This window comes from Sinocyclocheilus grahami, unplaced genomic scaffold (assembly GCF_001515645.1).
Source record: "Sinocyclocheilus grahami isolate Dianchi unplaced genomic scaffold, SAMN03320097.WGS_v1.1 scaffold963.1, whole genome shotgun sequence".
In the NCBI taxonomy this organism is placed as follows: domain Eukaryota; kingdom Metazoa; phylum Chordata; class Actinopteri; order Cypriniformes; family Cyprinidae; genus Sinocyclocheilus; species Sinocyclocheilus grahami.
Window position 1 is genome coordinate 260,607 of NW_015506142.1, and position 11,861 is coordinate 272,467.

At 37.1% G+C, this 11,861-nt stretch overlaps 1 long non-coding RNA gene across 1 annotated transcript; it reads right to left on the reverse strand.

The window, feature by feature from the left end:
• Positions 1-1,739: 1,739 nt before the first annotated feature.
• On the reverse strand, positions 1,740-2,494 carry LOC107564789 (uncharacterized). The gene is made up of 3 exons (XR_001606286.1): positions 2,321-2,494; positions 2,066-2,181; positions 1,740-1,874 (listed from the first exon to the last, which is right to left on the reverse strand). It is a non-coding gene; the product is annotated as an uncharacterized lncRNA (long non-coding RNA).
• Positions 2,495-11,861: the final 9,367 nt, after the last annotated feature.

An 11,861-nucleotide genomic window follows, 5' to 3' on the forward strand; every position in this document is an offset into this window, starting at 1 on the left:
TAGCCCTAGCCTAGCTGTTTTCCCGGTTTCTGATCTTCGCCTGGTTTCCTGGATTTCTCCCTTAGTCTTGCCCCTTCTGACTCTGTCTGCCCATCGTCGACCCACGCTAGCCCTAGGACTGTTCTTGTGTCTTGCCCACCATATACCTGTCTGCCTCTGTTTAACCCTGCCTGCTTCATGACCACGTCTCTGTCTTCTCCACAATAAAGCCTTGCAGATGGATCCGCACGTCTCACGTCTCGTCAGTTCTGTAACAATGAGATTATGTGCTTGGTAATGTTAACTAATGAACTTATTAAACGTTACCAAATGATTAACAGATCACTATTTAATGAATATCGAAATGTTTACAAATGTCATTAAACTTTCAATTCATATGATAATGGATTTTTAAAAAAAATCTTCAAATGATTTTGACAGATGGTTTACAATGATTTTATTTCCATTAATAAATCTTTAACAAACCAGACAGTACCCAGTCTAAAGTAGAAACTATTCATCAATTGTAAATGTTTATAAACATTTACTAATTATTATTACCTTTATGAGCAGTCATTTTGATGGCAAAAAGTATTCAAAATGACTGGAATTCACCCTATTTTCACATCTTTACAAATCATTTATTAATCATTTGTTCATGTTTTTGCAGTACCCAATCTAAAGTGGAGACTATTCATCATTTGATTGAATTCGTCACTTTTTTTAGTATCTTTATTGGCATTGGACTTGTAGCTACTTTAACAATGTTTGTGTAAAGGGTGGTTAGTTAAGTTTAGCTAAATGCTTGGTAAAGACATATCACACAATGTAATTTGGGTTTTTATCACCTCAACACTTATATTACTATACTATTGTGTATCATTAAACAGACTATTCATTGATCAATACATCAACAGGAGGGGGGGGGGAACACATTTTCAAGAAAATACTACATTTATCAAAACAATGCAATATAACAGACTGAATTGTGTTTCCTTATAGTAATCAAATTGACCCCTGTACACTTGTTGACACCTTACCCAACCTTAAACCTACCCATACCACCAAACCTGTCCATAACCTTACCTGTATCACACCTCAATAGCAGCAAATGTGTTGTGCATTAACAAAAGCTTTTAATCATTGTATAACATCTGTTAAAATATTTGTAGATTTCTTCTATGAATTAGAAGTTTAATGATATTTGTAAGCATTTTAATTGACATGAAATGTTATTTATTAGGTAATGTTTAATGCATTTATTAGTAAACATTAGCAAGCACATTATTTCACATTTCTAGATATGTGAATATATATGAACTAATGATCCATTAAGCATTACATAATGTTTGTTAATGATTTATTAATGAAAGTTATTATAAAGTGTTACAGACGTTTGCATTATGTCACCCAACTGGTAACATAGTGTAAGTTTCTTCAGTCCCAAAGCTAAGATCTATCAAGGTCTACACTTGATTGACTCTTCCATATCCCAGAATGCAGTGTGTTAATGACCGTGAATGATGGTGGTCAGGGCAGATGAAAATCAAAAATGACCACCTGGTTCACACAAGTGTGCTAAACGTACACCCATTGTGCCCAGCTGCCATATAATTAGAGTCTCCTGGCTTTTATTTCTCAACCCAGAAAATCCATCTTTCCCCTGACAGGAGAGAGAGGGCAAAATAAAAGAATAAAGAAAGAAACACCAAGTGGACGAATTGAAAAATAATTATGAAGAAGAGAAGTGAGGGGGGGGGGGCATCTCTGAAACATTTCAGTATCAGCTGTCTTTAGATTTATTGATGGTGTTCTTCTGCCTCTCTTTCTTCAATTGGAAGTTTGTTGGTGTGCTCATGAAGTAGGTGAAGAAAGAAAACATATTTTGGCCAAGCCTGACAGAATAGACAATGTGGGAGAAGAACAATGTTGTCAAGGGTATGTTTGCTAGTTTTCTCTTTCCACTGTGTTATTTTTTACATTCACATCTGTGAACGAGGTATAGCATTTCATTTAGCATTTCAATTTATTTGGTCTTTACATATGTTTGTGTTTCTTTGCTACAACACAGTGTTTAGCAGCTAACCATGTGCAGATGTGTTCCGGGTGTGCTTTGGGCTTAATGTGATTTGCACAAGTAGAACATATTCCTGGAACAACATCCCTTTCCTTTTAGCCCCCTCCGATTTTGGGGTTACAATGCTGTGAAAAAAAAGAAAAAGCAGTTTGAACCTCTTTGATTATTTTGTATCTTGTATTGTACCTAAATACCTAATGTGTCACAATGAGGAGTCTCGAGATCCAAGTGCGAGTGCAACGAGGTTTACTGAGAAACAATAACCAGAGAGAACAGCTGGAAAAGACCGCAATCATGAGCCTCAGCGGACATCAGACAGCATGCTCTAGTGACAGTGAGGGATCTCCGATCCAGTGCAGGAATCCGAGGATTGCGGAACGATCCAAGACAGGCTGGACAAGAACTAGAACACCGAGCTGATAGAGAGACAGGACATAAGTTAACGGACCATCAAACACACAATGAACATAGAGCCCTATATAAAGGCAGTGCAAATGAGTTGCAGCTGGCGCGCTCTGATTAATGAATGACGTACACACACGCATGACAAGACGCAAAAAGACCGCACGGACCCATGAACCGTGACATAATGTTGCAACATAGGCTCATTGGAAACCAGTGCCTCTACCTAAATTTTTGCTAAATTAAAAAATGTACATTACATTTACATTGTCATTTAGTAGACGCTTTTATCCAAAGTGACTTACAAATGAGGACATTATATATATATATATATATATATATATATATATATATATATATATATATATATATATATTCACCTGAGACCTATATCTTCCTGCAAAACTAATATTCATAAGAATCAAATCCGGCAGCTGAGCTGTGGTTTGTATGGTGTACGTCATGTTCAGATCATTCTGAACTCTCCACCTTGTAGAACAAATCAATGCACCTGCAGCCAGCATCATAATTAAGGCTTTGACGAAGCTCTTTCATTTACAGACGCAGGGCTAATAGGCTTGTCAGACTGTACGATAAATCAGCCATCAGCCCCATCAGACTCAAGTTCTTTCCCAAAGCTGCCCGCCACAATCAACCTCTGTCAAATAAAAGCCACTTTGTTTCATGCCTTGGGGAAACGGGTGGAGATTAGGTCTTTGATTGACATGCAGTGCGTCAAAAGGCGCTCTTGTGTTGTTAGATTGCAAAAACAATTATATATCATCTCATCTGATCTGTGCTCTTACTTATTAAAAGCAAAGTCCGGGTTGAGATATTCATGCTGACATATAGCCACCGAAGACAATTAAAATGGTTGTTCATAATTGATATATTGATATATCAAATCCGGCAGCTGAGCTGTAGTTATATATATATATATTAGTGCTGTCAATCGATTAAAAAAAATTAACTAATTAATCTGAACCAGAAATAAAATTCTGAAATTAATCGCGATTAATCCCACCTAACATTAAAGTTTTTAAATATACTTTTATATTGCAATAATTTCACATTCAATCTTCAAATTAATGTACAAACAACATAACGACAGTATATATTTTTAATATTTGTTTAATGGCATCTTTTTTTATGACTGAAGGCCAGTATCAATGATACCAATACTGATTTCTCTATAAAATTGCCCCCCCCAATGTTTAACCATTGACTATAGCCATTCAACATTACAGTATAATTGAGAACTATCAATTTAAACATTTATTACACTTTAAAAAATAACTTCTAATTTAAGTGAACTTAAAATAATCTTCACATAAACCCATTATAATAAATGTCATGCTTACCTGTGCCCTTCTGCAAGTATATACAGACATTTAAATTGAAGTTATCAAACACTAAATTCTAAATTAATTATAGATGAATCCTTAAAGCTATAAAAGTTCTTTTTTTCCTCTTTTTTTCTTTGTCCATTGATTAATAGACATCACAGCAGCTGGTTATTTGGATGTTTTGGCTGCTATTTATTTAAGAGCTATCGCTGCTTTTATATATATATATATATATATATATATATATATTAGCGCTGTCAATCGATTACAATTAATAATCTTATTAATCAAATCCTTTTTCTGTGATTAATCGCACACTTCATGAAATTAAGCATAGACCATTTATCTTGTTTCAAATGTTTATTTTGTCATCATTTGCTATATCCAACAAAGTAAACCAAAATATTGAAGGGTGATTCTCAAAATCTATATTTTCTGCAAGCTTTTTTCAAGATAAATTTAGATGTCTTTCCAAAAAAGGACACTTATAAACTCCAAAAGGACACCAAATAACCAAATGATATAAGGAGCCCATATAAGCACATATGAAAGAAAAAAAAATCTGAATTTTATAGTATGTGTACAGCACAACAGCAAATAGCTTTTTTACATTTTATAGAAGCCAAGTTGTGATACTGAACAGGACCACATGAAGACCAACCGACAGTTGACTGCATATATCTACTACAGTACACGGATCCATTAAACGAAACACAGCAACATAAACATGACAAATCAAAACATTATCGTGAATGTGTCTGGAAACAACGTGAATGTACGGAAATGTCTGTCCCTGTGCTGTGCATAAATACAATGTGCGATCAGTGCGTCAAGAGCACTCATACATGCATTATTATAACGGACTCACACGTGCTTACTGTACTGTATGACTTCTGTACGCCACCGCAATCATCGTTACCTTGATTGCAGTTTTCATCCATCAAAACTTTACTAGCGAGACTGGTTATCCAGTCGAGAAACCGTAGTTTGCATCTCATCTGGCAATACAGCGGTGGGATGTGTTGACAATCCGTTCAGCCTGTACACACTGGAATTAATAATTCACTTAAAACGCAACGTGAGTCTCTGTTCTCTCTGCAATCTCTGATGTAATCAGCCTGGTTTCCATTATATTAATGCTGTTTTGGACGGATTGTTTGAATGCATTCGCTTACTGGATTATTGGACTGAAAACTTTCCCGGAGTTTAGCATCTTAAAATTATCTAATCACAAGCAGAGAAGCAAAATTGGGTTAACAGGTTAGAATAGAAATTGTTATTCAGTAATTTTGCGTTAATTGTGTTAAATTATTTTAACGTGTTAAGGATTATAAAATGAATTGCATGCGTTAACGCGATGACAGCCCTAATATATATATATATATATATATATATATACAGTGGGGCAAAAAAGTATTTAGTCAGCCACCAATTGTGCAAGTTCTCCCACTTAAAAAGATGAGAGAGGCCTGTAATTTTCATCATAGATATACCTCAACTATGAGAGACAAAATGAGAAAAAAAAATCCAGAAAATCACATTGTAGGATTTTTAAAGAATTAATTGGTAAATTCCTCGGTAAAATAAGTATTTGGTCACCTACAAGGGTATATAACAAAGTATTGAGATGAAATTTTGTTATTGACTAAATACTTTTTCCCCCCACTGTATATATATATATATACACATACACAAATATAAAATAGAAAGCTAGTGTTTTTTTATTGAAAAAGAAGATAAATAGAGTAGAATTAAAATAGAATAGAAAGTGCTAGAGTTAGAGGGTCAAATAAAGATGGAACAGATGAGTTTTTAGTCGTTTTTTGAAGATGGCTAAGGACTCAGCTGGGCAGGTCATTCCACCATGAGGGAACAGTTAATGAGAAAGTCTGTGAAAGTGATTTTGTGCCTCTTTGAGATGGCACAATAATGCTTCATTCTTTTGCAGAGCGCAAGCTTCTAGAGGACACATAACTCTGAAGTAATGAATTTAGATTTTAGGATTAATTGTAACGGTTTTATAGAAGTGGATGGAAGACCTGCCAAGAGAGCATTGCAATAGTCCAGCCTGTATAGAACAAGAGCTTGAATAAGGAGTTGTGTTGCATGTTCTGAAAGAAAGGGCCTGATCTTCCTAATGTTGTATAAAGCAAATCTGCAGGACCGGGCAGTTTTAGTAATGTGGTCTGAGAAATTCAGCTTATCATCAATCACAACTCCAAGGTTTCTAGCTGTATTTGAAGAAGTTATGGTTGATTAGCCTATCTGGATGGTGAAATTTTGATAAAGTGATGGGTTTGTTGAAACCACAAGCAGTTCTGTCGTAGCCAGGTTGAGTTGAAGGTGATGGTCCGTCATCCAACAAGAAATGTCTGTTAGACATGCTGAGATGCGAGCAGCTATCGTCGGATCATCAGGATGGAATGAGAGGTAGAGTTGAGTGTTACAGCATAGCAGTGATATGAAAATCCATGTTTCCTAATGACAGAACCTAGTGATGCCATGTAGACAGAGAAGAGAAGTGGTCCAAGAACTGAGCCCTGAGGCACCCCAGTAGCTAGATGTTGCGACTTGGACACCTCACCTCTCCAAGATACCTTGAAGGACCTATCTGAGAGGTAAGCCTCAAACCACTGGTGTGCGGTTCCTGAGATGCCATTTTCCAATAAGGTTGACAGGAGAATCTGGTGGTTCACCGTACCAAAAGCAGCGGACAGATCCAGCAAGATAAGTATAGAATATTTGAAAGGCGCTCTTGTCAGTCTTAGGGCTTCAACAACTGAGAGCAATGCAGTCTCGGGCGAATGTCCACTACTGAAGCCAGATTGGTTGCTGTCCAGGAGGTTGTTCTGTGTGAGAAAGGCAGAGACTTGGTTGAACACAACTCGTTCAAGTGTTTTTGCAATGAAAGGTAGAAGGGAAACCGGTCTGTAGTTCTCTAAAAGAGTTGAGAGTCTAAAGAGTCCAAAGAGTCTAAAAAGTTGGGTTAAGAGTGTGTTTCTTAAGAAGTGGGGTTATATGAGCCTGTTTAAATGTAGGGGGAACAACACCAGTGTGAAGGGATGTGTTAACGATATGAGTGAGTGCAGGTACAACGGCAGGAGAAATGGCTTGAAGGAGATGAGATGGAATAGGATCAAGCGGACAAGTAATAGGATGATTGGAAAGGATGACTTTAGAGACTTCTGTCTCAGAGAGTGGAGGGAAGGATGAAAACTAGTGTATGTTTGCTGGTAAGATGTGTTTGACAGTTTGTGGTGTGGCAAATTGTGCACTGAGATTTTCTATTTTATTACTGAAGAATGTGGCAAAGTCGTCAGCTGTTAAAGTTGATGAAGGAGGGGGAGGAGGAGGACAAAGGAGGGAGGAAAATGTTTTAAAGAGCATGCAAGAGTTAGGCAAATTGTTAATTTTGTTGTGATAGTCTGTTCTTTTAGCAGTGGAGACATTATTAGAGAATGAAGAGAGGAGTGATCGATATACATTAAGGTCAGTAAGATTTTGTGATTTACGTCATACTCTTTCTGCAGCTCTGAGCTTAGAACGATGCTCACAGAGAACATCAGATAGCCAAGGGGCAGAAGAGGTGGTACGAGCTGGCCTGGAAGACAAGGGGCAGATACTGTCTAAACAAGACATAAGAGTGAAGCAAAAAGTATCAGTAGCACTGTTAACATCAAGAGATGATAACTGTTCAGGGGAAGGAAGCGAAGATGAAACCATAGCAGATAGCCGGGAGAGTGAGAGTGAGAGTGAGAGTGAGCGAAGGTTACGTCGAAAGATGACACGTGGGGAGGTATGTGTTGTGTCAGGAACTGTGTTGAGGTTAAGAGTGAGGAGGAAGTGACCCGAGGTGTGCAATGGAGTAACCAGTACATGATCAGTGTCGTGTGTAAATAAGGTCCAGTTGGTTGCCTGATTTGTGAGTAGCCGTAGTTAACACTCACTTGAGAACATGAGATCACAGAGTGTGGAAGTCTGCAGCCTGAGGTTTATCTAGGTGGATGTTGAAGTCTCCAAGCATAATTAGGGGAGTACCATCCTCAGGAAAGTTTGAGAGCAGCACATCTAATTCTTCCACAAAGTTACCTAGTGGTCCCGGGGCTCGATAAACTCCCAAAATCCAAAAAAAAAGGATTTTAAGAGGGTGGGTTATAGTGGCTGAATGTAATTCAAAGGAGCTGTTGATACTCAGAGATGGTAAAGGATTACATTTTCAATCATTAGAGATAAGCAGACCAGTCCACCTCTTCCAGTCAGACGGGGGAGTGGGAAAAAGAGAAATTATTGGAGAGTGCTGCAGGTGTAGCATTGTCCTCTGGTTTGATCCAGGTCTCTGTCAGGGCCATGATGCTTAGTCTTGAATGACTAGTAATATGAGTAATAACATCTGCTTTGTTTACAACAGACTGGCAATTCTAAAGACCAATAGAAAAAGAAAGTAGTGTATTAGTAGACATAGGCAAAGTGCGCAGGTTGTTAGGTTTGCACTGCCTACAGTGTGTGATGCGTGGTTTGCGAGTGGTAGTGATAGTAGGGATCTGGAAACACATAGTAAGAATTTGTTATTAAAAACTGAAAACAGAAGGGAACAAGTAGTAGGAAAGAGAATGATTCAAAAGCGATACTTCGGTCTTCACACGAATCTCAGCACGACTACACACAGTAAACAAAACAAGCGTTTCCTAGCAACGACAACTGCGCTAAACACTGAGACAAGAAATAAATACACTTACGAGCTGCTTTTAACTTCTGCTCATTGACTGCTTCTCTCAAAGAGTATATAACTTTACACTGTTTTTCTGGCGCTTGAACACACTTTCCTGTTTATCATAACAAATGGCCAAGCAAGCGTACAACACTGACAAGGTACGCAATGCAGTACGAGACTAAACCAAAATGTTCCTATACATCATTTTCTGCACAATTCACTGCAATCATCTAGTCAGAGCCCTGTAGGTTTTTTGGGTCAGGGTTAGGGGAGTGAATATTGTAAAGATGCTGTTTCAGGAACAAACAAGTATGATGGTACAGAAGCAGGCTGTGCATATTTAAATCTTGTAAATAATGTTGGACTAATGTGGTGATACTACTAGCATCACTCTAGTTCACTTATATGCTGTTTGGCAGTGCATGACAAACTGATGTAGTGAGCATTTTCCAGTGTAATTTGGATCAAATTTTGGACCCTATTGACTTTCATTATATCATGTTTTATGTTTTGAGGCATTTATCAGTATAAAAGATAATGGATTATTCTAATTCTTATAAGAATAGGGGGCTTAATAAAACTGAAAAGGACTGATTGCTGCAACATCATGTGCTGAAGCTTGCAATCAGTTTTCAGATTAATAATAAGATGTTTTTTTTTGGCTTATGCCTAGATGTGACTGAAATGAATGAGGATTGGGTGCAAGGATAGACTATTGTAAGCAATCCCAGCACGCTCAGTGGTTGAAAATAGATCTGCAGTAATTCTAGGATTGCACTGCCTACAGTGTGTGATGCGTGGTTTGCGAGTGGTAGTGATAGTAGGGATCTGGAAACACACAGTAAGAATTGGTCATTAAAAACTGAAAACAGAAGGGAACAAGTAGTAGGAAAGAGAATGATTCAAAAGCGATACTTAGGTCCCTTGCCGGTGTCCCTGCTTGGTGGAGTCGATGGTCTTTACACTCTTCGGTCTTCACACGAGGGCTGCCGTAGGTCCCTTGCCGGTGTCCCTGCTTGGTGGAGTCGATGGTCTTTACACTCTTCGGTCTTCACACGAGGGCTGCCGTTGTATAATATGCTTTTTATATTCGTCTAACAAAAATCTAATTGAATTCAGCTGGACACACTTTCCTGTTTATCACAACAAATGGCCAAGCAAGCGCATGACACTGACAAGGTACACGGTACAGTACGAGACCAAATGCAATCTCAGCACGACTACACACAGTAAACAAAACAAGCGTTTCCTAGCAACGACAACTGCGCTAAACACTGAGATAAGAAATAAATACACTTACGAGCTGCTTTTAACTTCTGCTGATTGACTGCTTCTCTCAAAGAGTATATCTTTACACTGTGTTTTGCTGGCGCTTGAACACCCTTTCCTGTTTATCACAACAAATGGCCAAGCAAGCGTACAACACTGACAAGGTGTGCAATGCAGTACGAGACCAAACCAAAATGTTCCTATACATCATTTTCTGCACAGTTCACTGTAATCATCTAGTCAGAGCCCTGTAGGTTTTTTGGGTCAGGGTTAGGGGAGTGAATATCGTAAAGATGCTGTTTCAGGAACAAACAAGTATGATGGTACAGAAGCAGGCTGTGCATATTTAAATCTTGTAAATAATGTTGGACTAATGTGGTGATACTACTAGCATCACTCTAGTTCACTTATATGCTGTTTGGCAGTGCATGACAAACTGATGTAGTGAGCATTTTCCTGATGTAGGATTCCCTCATGCCCCGCCCTCCATTCACCTTCATGTCATTTTGTAAATTGTTTGTTTGTTTTTATTGTCCAACAACATAATTTGGATCCAATGTAATTTGGATACAATTTTGGACCCTATTGACTTTCATTATATCATGTTTTATGTTATGAGGCATTTATCAGTATAAAATATAATGGATTATTCTAATTCTTATAAGAATAGGGGGCTTAATAAAACTGAAAGGGACTGATTGCTGCAACATCATGTGTTGAAGCTTGCAATCAGTTTTCAGATTGATAACAAGATGTTTTTTTTTGGCTTATGCCTAGATGTGACTGAAATGAATGAGGATTGGGTGCAAGGATAGACTATTGTAAGCAATCCCAGCATGTTCAGTGGTTAAAAATAGATCTGCAGTAATTGCAGATATCAAGGGTGCCTTTGAAGTGCATATAGTTACATCAACAAATGACCTAACAAGATCCATCTAAGAAGGTCAAGTTTCCCTTTCTGAATTCTAAAGGAGAAACATGGTCTTTGCATTAGTGAGCTGTCGTCTTCTCTGCTTAGAATGTGCAAACAGAGACGCTACTGTAAGTGCTTAGTGGTTCAACTGGACACATTTATCACTTTTATTCAGCAGATTTTAATAAATGATATATATGATGCTTTAAAGCCAATGACTGCAATGTATAAACACTTTGAGGCTAAGAGGAGGTAACTGAGTTACAGTACAGAGGTTACTGTACAAAAGTTGGTAACAGCCTGACAGTGTTACCATGTACCATGTGTACTGTGTATTGTTTTCTAACCATATATATGTATATATATATATATATATATATATATATATATATATATATATATATATATATATTTATATATATAGTGCACTAGATGCAAAGACAGCAACATTATGCTGCCTCCCAAGATATGTACTTTTAGACATAATCTAAGTCATATACAAACACACACATATTTATTTATTTATTTATATATACTGTATATATATATATACTTTTTTATCACAAACATTTTATGTTAAGCTACTGTGCCAGTCTTTGAATATAATACATTTATTTTTAGAAGCACAACTGCAAAAGATAACAGAACATACATATTGGTGTGTACTTAAATCGTAAAACTTTTTTTTTCATAAATAACTGAAGTCTTCACTTCATATTTGTTCAGATTATTCACTATTTTATAGATCTGACTCTTCATAAGCTTCTTTTTTTTTATTCCTTGGGAATATGTTTGTTATGTAATAGCTAGCAGCTGTTGATGTTAATTTGCACAACAATCTAATCACAAACTGTGAATTATATGATAGAGTGTGAGGCAAATTCTATAGTAATTACAGATCACACAAGAGACATTAATGCAAATCTAATACATTCACTAGCAGTTAATAGTTTGCTTGACAGCTCTTTTTCTGATTTCTAAACAGAAATACAACCTAAACAATATTGCAATTTAATATTGTTTCATTAGCACCATCTGCAAACAGTATTCCACAGGTGTTTATTCTTTACAGTGCCAGAAACTTTTGGCTTAAACCAGGAAAATGTTGATATCCCAGTGCATCCGTGCGTATGCATGTAAGTAAATTCAAAGAAAAAAAAAATC